This window comes from Falco rusticolus, chromosome 6, assembly GCF_015220075.1.
Source record: "Falco rusticolus isolate bFalRus1 chromosome 6, bFalRus1.pri, whole genome shotgun sequence".
Classification (NCBI taxonomy): domain Eukaryota; kingdom Metazoa; phylum Chordata; class Aves; order Falconiformes; family Falconidae; genus Falco; species Falco rusticolus.
The window spans coordinates 18,821,725-18,835,671 of record NC_051192.1 but is presented as its reverse complement, the minus strand read 5'-3'; the positions used below and the strand labels follow the sequence as shown (position 1 = coordinate 18,835,671).

Genomic DNA, 13,947 nt, shown 5'->3' with positions numbered 1-13,947 from the left:
CCACTTCCCCTTGATTATATTTCAAATCATAGCTTGAAGGGAAAAGGTGACAGCTGCTTGATCAACAGCAACGCTAACACAAGCTCTGTTCCAGATAATTTTTTATAAAAAGTCCATTTTCTTGATACCAAAGTTTCCTCTTCTCCACAGCCTAGCAGGATTATAAAGCAAGAAGTCTAGTGTTCAGAATTTGTGGTACAATAGCAGAAGCACAAACGCTGCTAGATGCACATGTATGTGTGTGTGTGTGTGTATATATATATATATATATAAACCCTGAATCTTATTATAACTGCAGCTGAAGACTAGGCTGTAGAAAGAGTATATTATTCAAACAGCAATTTCCTGAGAAGTATTTTAAACTGATTCAATATTTTTTTATTCCAAACTATAGAACAGAACAGACCCAACAACAAAAAATAGGTCATCTTCTGTGGCAATATAAAAGACAATTGCTAGAAATGAGGAGGAAAAGTTTCACATTTCAGTTCTTCCTTATCGCCTCCTTACTCCTCCTAATATTCCTATATGCCTCCTTTGCTGTAAAAGGTTAATTTTTGGACTACAAAACACAACCATGCTGTGATTTTACTGATTTTTTTAAAAAAACATCATCAGTATTTATCATGCTGATTAAATTCTCTTCAGTGTTATGCATTTTTGAAAATGTTGTCACTTGACAACAGAGCCATGCAATTTGGCAACACCTTGTATGAAGCGCAATATAAGCCTTCAGAACTATTAACAAGGAAAAAGACAGCAATAGTCAGAAAATATTTACATTTACAAGCTCATTGTTACTCAAGAAACACTTGCTATTTGGCAATATATGTTTTTATTTTTAAATAGTTATTGCCTATAACACAGTTAAAGCTATTGTTTGACAACAAGGATCCAAGAAATGGATTCCAGGTAGTTATGATGCCTGACATGAACCAGAAAAGCTTAAGATAATAGTCTGCCTTTATTTGATGGAAAGAGAAAACAAAAGGAAAACTCCATTTTTACTTTGGGAAGTTTTTAACTTCCCTTCTTTTCAAAGAACCTTGAAAATAAGAAAATCAAGTTACATCTTTATGAAAAAGAGCTACTGACTTAATACCTGCCCCCCCCCAAGTCTTTCCTCCTGCCACTGCAGTTTTGCATGTGCCCATACCTAAATTACAAGTTCTCCTGACAAATGCTCTATTAAGCTCCTTTGATACACCTTCCATTAAAAAAAATACTTCAGAAATGTCTCTTTTAATGAAGGTGAGGCAACAGGAAAAGATTTGTTTGTTTTTTGTTGATTTGCAGAAAGCTGTACCATTTAGGAAGATCCCAGACTATCTCAAGGTGCGCACCTAAGAAAACTGCAAATGGAGCTCCAGATCATAGCTACTGCAAAGCAAAGGAAATGTAGTAAAGCAAGTTGAAGGGAACAGAAAGGTACCAGTACTTCCTTGTATCCTGTTGATCCTGCTATGGGCAGGTGGCTGTTGTAATGGCTTTCAGCCAACTCCAAAGGAAACCGCCAATGGTGTCCAAGGGGATATTGGAACCGAGACAGGAAACCTCCAAAAATGGGGATGCAGATGGCACTCTTTGGCAATGGCTCCAGGGTCTGAAAGAGCACTCTCAGTAAGTGCAGTGCATTCCCTGGCCCTCCCCTTCAGCAGCTTGAGGGCTAAGTTACAGGGTGCTCAAACAGGCAGGGAGACAGCTGCCTAAACACCAGCCTCTCCTTCTGTCTAAGATACCATTTATTTTCTAAGACATCCACATGGGCCTGGACAATCAGGGACAAGATCTGTCCTCTCAGGGGCCTGACAGATATGATGCAGGGTCTACAGAGAGACCCTTTTGGCATGGCAGCTGGAGGGAAGATGCTGAAACATTTGATGCAACACTAGTGTAACTGAATCTTCCCTGACAAAGTCCCCTGGAGCAGACATTAGATGGACTTATGGTTCGTTCTTTAGAGCTGCAGAAAACTAGTCTGATTTTCAGCATGGCCTCAGCATACTCCTGAGGACACAGTACAGATATACTCAACCACAACAACACTGAAGAAATACACTTAAGCAGGGGTAATTTAATAGGACTGTTCCCCTAGTGCTGGCTGTTCTGTTTCTCAGCAACTCCAGGCCTCTCTCACATCATTCTGTCTCAAAATAGCAACTGCAGGCAGACAAAAACTCTCTTATGAATTATATCAAATCAGTTTATTTTAAAATCATGAAGAGGCTAAGCTTAACAGAAGCAAACACCCTACAACCACTCCTGGCAATGCAGAAAAAGAGACTTATTTGCTTTTAACCAGTAACAGCAGCATTTGTGCCTGTAAGCAGCTCAGTCTGTAACCACCCTATCTCTAAAATTATCTCACCCCGTTCCAGCTCCTCAGATGAAAAGTCACTTCCACCTACTGATTATGTTGTTCACTATTAAAAATAAAGCCAGAGAGATTAAAAGACTTTTTTTTATGCTCTTGCCCAAGGACACTGTGCAAGTTATGACATTTAGCCCTACTCCACTGGTGCCGAACAAAAGGCTCTCTGTTTCAGTGGGACGTGCTGTTGAAGAATGCCTGTTGAACAACTTGACATACAGAGGAAAAAGGAAGAGGACAAGGACAAGAGAAGATGTGATAGCCAAACTGATTTCAATAATTCAGGCCATGTCCTGGGAAATCCAAGAAAGGGAAGAGATAAGTGTTTAAGAAGAGATAAACACTTCTTCACTCCTGAAGGTACTTAAGTATTTAAAATATGCCAGATCACATAACTGTGTAACATATCTACAGCTGTACACCCACTGGTCCTTCCACCTCTGAGAACAATCGTTACAACCATGTAAATTCTTTCAAACCCAGTGACAGCAGCAGTATTATGAACTCGGCTTTTTTTCAGGCTGAGTCAGAACACCCTCATCCCTCCTTTGCTTTGCCATGCAGGCGATGTGTATCAAATAACATGCCACCATCAGGTATCACCGCTTTCCTCAGAGCAGTCCAACTTACAGTACAACCTTACTCATCTCTCTTTCCCTCTTCCCCAGAACTTACTTTGCTGGTAGCAAAGTTGCTTTAAGAAATTTCCCAATTCCCAGCAGTGTGGCCCCAACTCCTTCCCTCCCTACAATTCTGATCGGCTGAAAATGTTTTAATGGCCATACCCTAACAGAGAGTAGAAATTTCCTGTTTGCCTTTGTTTTATTTCAGGTTTTGTGTTGGTTTTTTTTTGTTGTTGTTGTTTTGGTTTGGGTTTTTTTTTTTCCTTCAGGAGGGGATGAAAGACAAAGGACAGCCAAAATAATATGTGGAGATATTTTCCCCCAAAATATTTTTTAAACAAATTCTTGCTTTTGGTTACAAAGCAAGAGCAGTAACTAACTATAAATACACCATGGAACTGTGTTACAGTTTCAGACTTCTCATATTACTGAGAAATAATAAACCAAATTCTACCTTTTATTTTACACATCGGTAGTTATTTAGCTGGCTGTTACTTGGGAAGTGACATTATTGCAAGATGAAATGAAACTACTTTGGTGATCTTTCACTATTCTGTTTGTTCATATATTCCTTTCTTTTAACAGCAAACTAAACAGGAAGCATTCCCATAAACTCACAGACAGAAGGAGGGAAGTTTTGTTCCCTCAGGCTCATGGGAAAAGAGTGATGCCGTGACTATCAATTACTGTTGCAACTCTCTGGTAGAAGCAATTGCCTCAGGGCACATCCTGTCTCAGGCCTGTCATATGACGTGCTCTTTCTGTCCTGTGTTGCCCTATGTTTGAATTTAGCTTGCTATTCATTAGGAAAAAATCGTGAATGGTATCTCAAAGTGCATGGACAATAATGCTTTCCAGGCTACCTCCCGAGAAGAATCACAGAAGCTACAGTTAGATTTAACTCATTCAGACAACTGCTAGTTAGACTGAACATGTTACTGCCTCCTGCTTTTAATAACTACACGTCTTCTCCAGTTGAAAGGCTCTCACAGCTCTGACAGTTCATGTGAATGCTCTCTCTGGAGATTGTTACAAGCAGTATTCGTTTTCTTGAGACAGTAGAAATCTGTTCTCCAATGGCTCTGACCTGCACACTCCTCTGAAGCTTGCTAGGCTTGCTGAAGCCTATAGCCCACAGTCATGCTGGTACACACACTTAACCTGCAAATATTTCTTGTAAGATAATATCCTGCGCTGAACAACTCCTGTAGCACTTCAGCTGTTGATGCTAACTTCAAATGAGGCTGTACTTAAGAGCCCTGCCTTCACCTAACTGGTGTTTCCTAAAGATTAAGGAGTGCTCACAGAGGCACAGCAGAGCTGGAGATTTGCAAAAATCAGCGAGTGATCTGGGGCACTAACTTGTTCAAAAAACCGTAGCCAGATCTAACAGAAAGCTACTTCCTTTCCACTCAGTTTAGCCTTGAGCTACATAGCGCCACGTAGCCAGAAACATGCGGTCAGGTGTGTAAAAGTCTATTTCTTTTGGAATCAATAGAAATGCAGCTTTATTGCACAGACACTTCATCCCATTTTCAAAAGCCAACAGGCTAATTTGCCCAAGCCTGCTTTTAATGCACAGTTCTAAGACAAATTTAGTGTAGAATAGTTAGCATAATGTACATTCAAAGCTTGCCTCACCATTAACTTCCTTGTCTAGAGAAACTTAGGTATACTTTTTTTTGGTAATTATTCCTAGCTTTGCACAGTGATGCATGTATGAAAAAGCCAAATGGGGTCATAATTGTAGCTGTCTGTTAAGCTTTCCTCTTCAGCATGGAAAAAGCTCTTCTCATATTATCTATATGAACTCTTATGAACCACATAACCCACTGCCTTCCAATATCCTGTGTCTCATAATTTGATGTTAGCTGGAAAAATTATGGTTGCAATGAGGATTAGATTGACACTGCACTACTTTAGGGACTGGGAAGTAAAAAAATTAGGATTGTTTTACCTTAGTACTAAAAATATATGTCCACATTTCAATAGCTATTAAGTCACTCCAACCAAAAAAATGTCAAGTAATTAGTATGGTTTAAAATTATTTTTTCTCATGCTATAGGTTGAACCAGACAATCACCCTGTTACTCACTTTAAAACCTAAGACCAGTTATTTTACTTGCCTTACTTGTGAAAGGGTAGCAATCATGCAAACCATCCTAAGCTTTCCGGTCTGTAAAGAGACAGCCGAGGTTAATTTCTCAACTGCAGAAAAAACCCAGGTAAAATAAAGACGAAAGTAGTCAAAAGACAGCAAATGACGTTAATCTCTGTCTATACGACTAAAAAACAGCCATCTGCTCTTGTTCTTTAAAAAAGTCTACTGCTTGATTTTAAATTCTGAAGTTCCTTTGGAAGACATTGAAAAGATGGCATCCATCTGTCAATTTGCACTTTTCCTAAATGTGATCTTCATGTTTAGGAACCGATGAATGCAGATGGGTGGTCCTGGTAACAATTTCCATTTGCAAGAAGTGTTAGTTTTTATAAGACAGCTGAGACTGCTTGGACTTCCTCCTTCCTCTCCATATGCCTGCTGTGATGGGCTTGGGAGGATTCCAAAGTATTACAGAGAAATAAATATATAGTCCTCTGGACTATATTTTAGATACTATTAAGTCAAGACACTAAAAAACACACTTGCCTGGACAAGAGACTATTGGGCAGGAGCTGTAAGTCTTGACAAACTAGTATTTTTCATTTAAATGACACCTTTCCATCTCCTGTGGTTGCAAAGACAACCTTCCAAGTATATACTGAGTGTAATCCCTGCTTTGATGCCACAAAAATGCTCCAGTGCCACTGTCACTGTAGGAAGGAGAAAGATAACCCTTACGAGAAGTGGAACATTAGTGATAACAACCTTTTCTTTCCCTCAACTCTGCCACTGCAGACTGATCTGCATGTCAGGGACTCATGGACTATTTCTGCCAACTCAAGGGAGGTCTGTCTCCTTGAAGGATAACAGGAGTCAAGAGTATAAACAATTCACTGTTGGCATGGTGCTCAAAACTTTATCTTGCTGAGTGAATAAGGAAAAGCATTTGCTAGGAAAATTTGTTAGAAGACCTGACACTAACTTGAGAGCACACAACGGAGTCAATAGCCAGATCAAGCTCTTCAGCACTCACAAAAAAGGGAATTTCTAAAAATCAGAAACGTGAGGGAAAATACAGATAACTTTATAGCTGAATACACAGCTGAATATACAACTGAATAGCAGAGATTCAAAAATCACCAGATGTGCTTCATGTTTTCATTTTTACTGCCATCAATATACAGAATAACAGTGTCTGCCAGATAATAAACAACATTAATACCCTGCAGAATAAAATTAGACAAGTTGGATTTCTGAAATACCATGAAAGCAACACTGAATACGCCTATTTGTCCTGGTTTAACTCTGGCTGGCAGGGCCCAAGAAGCTGAAAAGTCCTTGACTTAGTATAAACATCACCCAGCAACAACTACAAAAATCAGTGTCCTATCAACATTTTTCTCACACCAAATCCAGAACACATCACTGCACCAGCTACTAAGATGAAAATTAACCCTATCCCAGCTGAAACCAGGACACTATTGAAGATTATTTTATTTCTCAAAGGCTTGATGACTTCTACTGTTTCATGTGTGACTTCATTAACTGTGGGTTGTTTTTTTTACACAGATGACATATCAGAATATCCAAGAGAGCTTAATATTACAAGCCAATGCAGACTACATGAATCTCTATGTTTTCCACTGGGATGAGGATGCAAGGTGGCTTCTGTTTTCTGAATTCTGACATTCAAGCCAAAGTGCTTCTTGACAGAGCACCCATGGGAATCTACAGTATGCTGACTTGCTTAAAAGTAAATGTGAACTGTACAGTTGTCATCATCATCCTCCTATATGGCTGTGAATTCAGGACAAACTACAGTTGTCATCTAACACACTTCAGGGTGTAGCTTCACAACGGCTGGAAGTTTATTGACCCATGCCCTGTCCCCTGCCACCAACCTCCATTGCACATACTTGGGTTTAAGATTGATTTAAACTGTCCATAACACTAACTGCAAAGCCAGACATGCTGTATTTGGACCATTAGTAGTCTAAAAAAGTCAGGATAACATCTCGAATGCTGAGACCTTTAAGTGTTAGTTTCTAAATATTGTTCCTATATAATACACCTAGGCTGATCAATTCACTTTTTTCCTAGGCTTAGTTTTTTCACTGGTTTAGCTCCTTCATGACAATAGGTTTGGGCAAACTCTGGTGCCAATGCAAGAGGTGCAAAAGAGACATGTTACTGGAGGATGAAGAACTGGGCACAGCTAAGCTGACCTTACAGCTAGTCAATATGAACCTTAAGCCATGCTGCTCAGGACATCTGGTGTGTTCATAACCATTGAAAATAGAGTTCAACTGTCCTGGACCAAGCCAGACCCAGAAAACATTACAAGGATATGTTTAAGGTCAGCCCTTGAGTTTTATAGCATTAGCTCTGCAACACAGAAGACATAGACTTCTTGCTATGGCAGAGAACAGGCGATGATGTTGTTAAAACCCAGGAACATAACCTTTTGCAGACAGAAGTCTGCAAGAGAAAAAACACAGTAAATAAATTTAGAAAGCTCTATTTGCTACTACCTTGGCAGTCATTCTGCTGTAAAAATTCTCTCACTAGCCAAAATACCTGGTTTCATATATGGGAATACAATGGCCGATTCAGTTATTGCAATAAACTTACTTTGAGACAGTGATCTCAAAAGAATGAATTACCATTCAAAACTCTCATGTCTTACCTGGGCTACATTGGGATCAACATCTCCTTGGGCATAGGTTAACTGACTTAATTTTGCTCCTGTGAAAACCCATAATGAATCTAAACTAAGTACTTCAGGGAACGATCTTGCAATATCCGCTAAGACTGTTGCTTTATAATGTTATTATCATATTAAAAACCCAAAACCAGTTGTGCCAAATGATTTTACAGATGGGTTTAGTTACATATTGAAACTTTTCTTGACCCTGTCCAGTGTTCACAGCCCAAATTGAAAATCAAAAGAAATAGGTAATACAACAATGCTCTAACAATGAAAAAGTCAGGGGTTTTGTTATATATGGCTTGGAAAGAACAGAACATGACACTGATCCAATACAACTATGCACATAAAGAATATGATGCAAACTTAAGTAAGAACATGATCTGTTGGATTAATGCTATAAAAATTATTCTGTATGGCAAACAAAACACAGCTATAAAACGAATGCTAGTGTTTTAACAGCTGTGTCTTAATCTAACGTTACAAACCATCTGTTATATCTACATACCAGCAAAAACACATACACACACACACAGAGACATACACACACACACATGTCAACAGTTGGATATGAGAGATTTGCATCTTCAGGCCTCAAACTTAAGGATATTTCACAGGACAATATTTAAAAAATATTGTCTACTGGCTTGACAACTATTTATTGTCTTTCCCTCATGCTTAATTTCCAGGAAGGCTACACTATCAGTCTAGTATACTAAGCCGTCTTTTGGTATAGTTAATTCTAAAAATTAGTAGGCTGTTTTAGATGCATAAATAATGCGGGATGGGTTCCTGGATGTATGGTCTGTACTCTACAAACTCTGCAGTGCTGCTGTCCCCTATATGCATTTACTAGAGTAGGATCCAATCCAAATCAAGCTGCACTGTCTCTAAATCTCAGTTCATCAGCACCTTCCACTTCATTTTAGAGTTACTCTCAGGCAGCAATACAGATATAAGTTAAGACTGAGAAAATCACAACTTATTCCAACATACTAAATGAAAATTTGTTTCTGCTCAAAAAAGAAGCTTTAAGATATTTAGTTGGTGACTTCAATTTTTAACCATTTTTAAACCATGAACCATTTTTAAAAAGCATGTCTGAACACAGCAGCTGTAAATTAAAATTTAAGATTCACCAGGGGATACCATCCCTCCCATTCAGTGCCAAGTTAATGGGGTCACAGATGAATGCTACAGGGGAGGATAGGGAAAAAGAATTAAAATTAATTGCAATTGTGCAACACTTTTCCACTGGACAGAAAGCTGCTACTTGCCTCACAGGTGTCTGAATGACCAGTACTGAAAGCCTTACCAAACTATCAAATCAAGAATAAAAATCAAGCTCCCAAAGCTGATTTTTCTTCCCTATAGTTAATAATTTACCAGATAAATATTTGACAGGAATTCCCACAGTGCCTTGACTTATCTGTTTCTGCAGCACCCTAAAAGCACGCTTGCTTCTCTCAAAATAGATAAAATAACATTTTGCCCTCGGAAGTCCAAAAGTTTCTCCCTGTTGAGGAGAGGAGTCTGTGCCTAGCTCTCTTCTGTATCACTAACAGTTTTGGAGAAAATTGCTCCCACAGTGTATCTTGCATGTCTTTGTAACACCCTAGACAAGTAGGACAAGACCTAACACAACAACAGGATTAGCAAGACAGTGACAGGAGAGAGGGGACACAGATGGAAGGAAACAAGGGAAGACAAAAGATTAAGAAACTACTCTGCGAGGCCCCTAGGAAGGATGGATGATAGACCCAAATTCTTTTCCAGTTAAACAGAATAAAGAGAAGCAAACATCTATGGGTGCTGTGGGAGAAGTACCTCTTCAAAACATGTCTCAAAGAGTAAGTGACATTCACAAGCATTGTAAACTTACTCCATGTGTCAGGTTCTGTATGGAATACACTGCAGGGGTGTTTGCAACGCAGGAATTGACACAGAATGGAATTGGTGGGATCAAACTATAAAAGAGCAGGGCTGGTAAAAAAGACTGCATTAAATTGCTTGGAGATGTAAGCATTTGAGGGTGCTGCAAGAGACAGGAGGGGGTAAGTGTGTTTTCCCACTGATTGCCCCTTTGAACAATTGTCCAACACTGCAAAATCCCTTTATATATATATATCTCTGTGTGTCTAAAAGGACAGAAAATGCCATTGAGCAAATAACAGGTGTGGGGCTATAAGGTAGGGAAGGCGCAAAGAGCTGGAAGCCTGCTGTGATAAGCCCCGTTTGGTTAGCCGCAGCAGGGCTCATCGGGCAGACCACAGAAGACCAGTCAGAGGGCATTTCTGTTCTGAAGAACCATAGGAAGTTCTTACAGCAAAGCTGTCTGTCTGCTCCCTTTGTCTCTTAAACCTTAAAAGCAGCAGGATGGGGACGGGATAGTGGATAGGAGTGTACGTACGTGCATTTGTCAATGTTTCACGAAGAGTCCTGCTCAATAGCTCTTTGCTGATTTCACTCATACTTGGCTCCCACCTCACAGATGAGGACTAACACTCAGAGATCAAAAACATGTCCTTTAATCCATCACACTGGCTCCTCTCTGATGGGTATAACAGGTTATGTCAGAGGAATCGGCTGCCACTGTAGGAGAAGTGCAAGCCACAGATCTTTGACAGTCCTGGCTTCAATTCAACGCCCCTTTCTTGCGTCCCCTCTGTGACCCTGGCTACTAATAGCAACTAGTACAAAGTGGGAGGGGAACCAAAGCCTAAATTTTAAAAGCCTGGAGGCTTAGTATTTCCAGACAAAAGCAACTGCCTCCCATTGTGTCAGAAAAAAAGTAACTGATGGATCTGAAGAATTATGTTGCCTTTTTGTGATACCACTTAATTAAGCTTATTCTGAGTAACAGGAATAATTTGCCTGTAGCTGCAAAGTAAGACTAAGGAAAATGCATATGATTCAGGGTCTGAGATTTTTCAGTATTTTAGTCACCAGACACTGTAAAACTGCAGCTGGAGAACAAATTTTCAAATCAGACCACTGAAACGGTATTTCTTCTACATGAAGTAAAGACTATTTTTCTGTAAGAACTAGACAGCTTATTTGTCATTCAAAAAGCTACAGAGGAAAATCTGAAGACGAAGTAACTTCACTTTAACTTCTTTAACAAATTTCTATAGAACTTTATTTAACACATTTGTAAAATATACAGATAAAATGTCCCAAAAGGCACTTACTATCATGTGACACACATTTTTGTTTTCTTGACTTTTTTTCTTTACTATTGACAGTAAGCATCAAAACTGAAATCCAAGGTCAAACTTTGTTACTGTATTCTTCTCTGCAGTTACATTTCCATATTGTCCCTACCCAGATCAGGCCACAATATTAAAAACGTACGATAAGAAACCAGAAGGAATACTCATGAGCAGGGATTCAGCTAATGGATCTGCTGATTCTGAACAGCATATATTCATCCACTCCTCCACAGAAAACAGATGCACAGATGTTAGGTAATTGACAGTATGATTGAGTCATTATGAAGGGAGAAAATGTAATACGTGTAAGTTTTCAGAAAAAAATATTAAAAACATGAATGATGCTTTTGGTTCTGTCAGGAAAAAAACCCTAAATGAATGGCTGAACAGAATTATCTCAATGAATTTAAAAAGAAAGATGTTTCTCCTTGCTCAGTGCCACAAACATGACAACTTTTGTTCTACAAATCAAGAAACAGGGAACATAAACAAGTTTACAAATTGAAAGCAACTTTTAAAAGATAAACTTCAGGTTTCTACAACACACAAAAATGAACTACAAGGAGCCTTCCTTCCTTGTTCAAATTCAAATTAACGACCCCTTTGTGCTTCTGTTCTCTCCTTTTCTCTTTTCAAATTTCCTTCCTCGTTTCCATGGGAACCCCCTCGCTGACAAGCCTCCGAGCAGAGCAGGAGGCCAAGCTTAGCAAGGGGTGTGAAAAGGGGAGAGAGTCAAAGGGCAGAATTTGGCTCCGGAGAATCAAGATGCCAACCTTTGTCACCCCACAAAGAGGGGGTAACCATAGGAACTAACTCTGCGGGACAAGGGCAGGGAGGAGGAGGGAGTATCATGGTCAAATTCACAAGATGGGAAACGAAACGGGAAAGGCATCGTTAAAAGCGCAATGCTAGAAACAACAGTTTAAAAAAAAAAAATCTTACAAATAAAAAAAAACCCCAAAACAACCAAAAAACTTTAAGGACCGAGTATCCAACTTCATGCCAGTAACTCCACATAATTGCATCAAATTAATTCATATGAGACCACGGAGAAAACAGGGCAGATCCGATTCTCAAATTCGACATGAGTATTTAATGTTCTGAAAAATTGCTGGATACTCCCCTTGACTTTGGTGGGCTCTGACAATGTTTTTGAAACAACACAGCATCCGGACGATCGCTACTGAGCTATAGCGTCAAACGTCCGCAGCCATTGCACTAACAGTTCTGCAGACTATGGAAGATGGTCTAGCTGCTGCTGCAGGAGCAATCTGACAGACCAGATTTACATACAGTATATTAACATGGTATCGTATTCAGATACTACATAAAAATATAAATATGGTATACTTTTATTCTTGTACCTTGTAAAAGAGACAGCAGGTGGATGAGGCATGAAAGCTCTATAAAATCACAAATGATACATAAAGGAAAAATATGGTCCAATCATTCACTGTAGCTTCAGCACAAAAACTAGAGAACATAAAAACAGCAGGCGGTTTGTTTGAAGAGGAGAAAACAAGAACAGCGGCAAATTCTTCATACAATGTTTTTAATTTATGTAACTATTTGCCACTGATTTGTGTGGATGCTAAAAGACTGTATGAGTTCAGGAAGAAAACGGATAAATTTGTGGAAGAATACACCAAAGGTTACTAATGCAAGTCATCATTTCGAAGCCACAAAATGCTGCACAAGGAAGAACAGCCTGAGTAACATATGTTACGTACCTGACCTGCCTCGCACAGCACCCACTGTGGGCCACCGTCAGGTGAGCGAGTACCCAGCTAAACAAATCTCTGGGCTGACTTCGTACCACTGTTCTCAGGTTCTTACATTTACCCACCTCCTCCCCAGTTTCATTTCTACTAGCCTAGCTCCCACACCAAATATTTTCTTTAAAAGTGCATTTTATTAAAACATTACTGTTTTGCAGGTCCAAAGTGTTGCAAGATTGAATAATGCACTCTGTTCAAGAGTACTGCTTTCCTCAACCATTAGGGATATTTTGCAGCCCACAGGCTGCTTATCTTCAGTGCCATTTTGGAGCTAGATGGAGCACAAACACTGGCTCAGTTTGCTTCAGAAAGGTGCAAAACCCTCATGCATGTGCATCTCTTAATGACCAGGACACAAAATAGGGAGTAAAGCGGTAGTGCACAAATGAAGCACATGTGAATTTAAGATTTGTCCTTTGAATGTTAAAGATATGTTTTGGTGAATTCTTCTTCTTCTCATACCACAGAACGCAATCGCATTGGAGCCACGCAGAAGAGCCCATTGATATAAAAATGATTCAAATCCACAAAAGCCATCCTAACTTTCCCTAAAATCACCACAAATGTCTCCCAAAACAAGAAAAAAAAAGCAGCCATACCAGCAAGACAAATGGTAAAATTTATGACAACTGCTCTTTAGTGCTGAAGTTGTTGCTTCATTACCTATTCTGTTGTCTTGTCAGTCTATTGTGGCTTTCTTTTTGAATCTGACTATCCTATAGTTGGAACTATCTTCACACACTGGAGAAAGCAAGGCAAAACCCACCGCTTCCAAGTGACCAGCAAAATAAAAAGTACATCCTACCCAAGCCACACAGCTTTGAAGTAGTCCACCATTATTTAAATCACTGCCAACTTTTTACATGAAAAACATGTTGTGAAAGAATGGCAAGATGAAAGAACAGAAAACTTAAAAGCTTCCAATCTATTATGTCAGCTCACAAGTTATAACTGAGATCTCTAAATAACCTTTGTATCAGAAGACTGTAAAGGAGGAAGAGAAAGGTCTTGCTAGAAACTTGGACTGAACAGAAGCACTGACTCAATTCTATAGCGGACATGCAAGATCTCTGCCTTAGAAGAGACAGAATGGAATGTGGGTAGGTGCAGAATACAAGGTAGCTATTTCAGCACTAATATAGCAGAACTATATCC

At 39.3% G+C, this 13,947-nt stretch overlaps 1 protein-coding gene across 1 annotated transcript in view; it reads right to left on the bottom strand.

Moving 5' to 3' along the window:
- The window catches only part of FZD3 (frizzled class receptor 3), a 61,475-nt gene that overhangs the window by 33,570 nt on the left and 13,958 nt on the right, over positions 1-13,947 (bottom strand). The window lies entirely within an intron of this gene.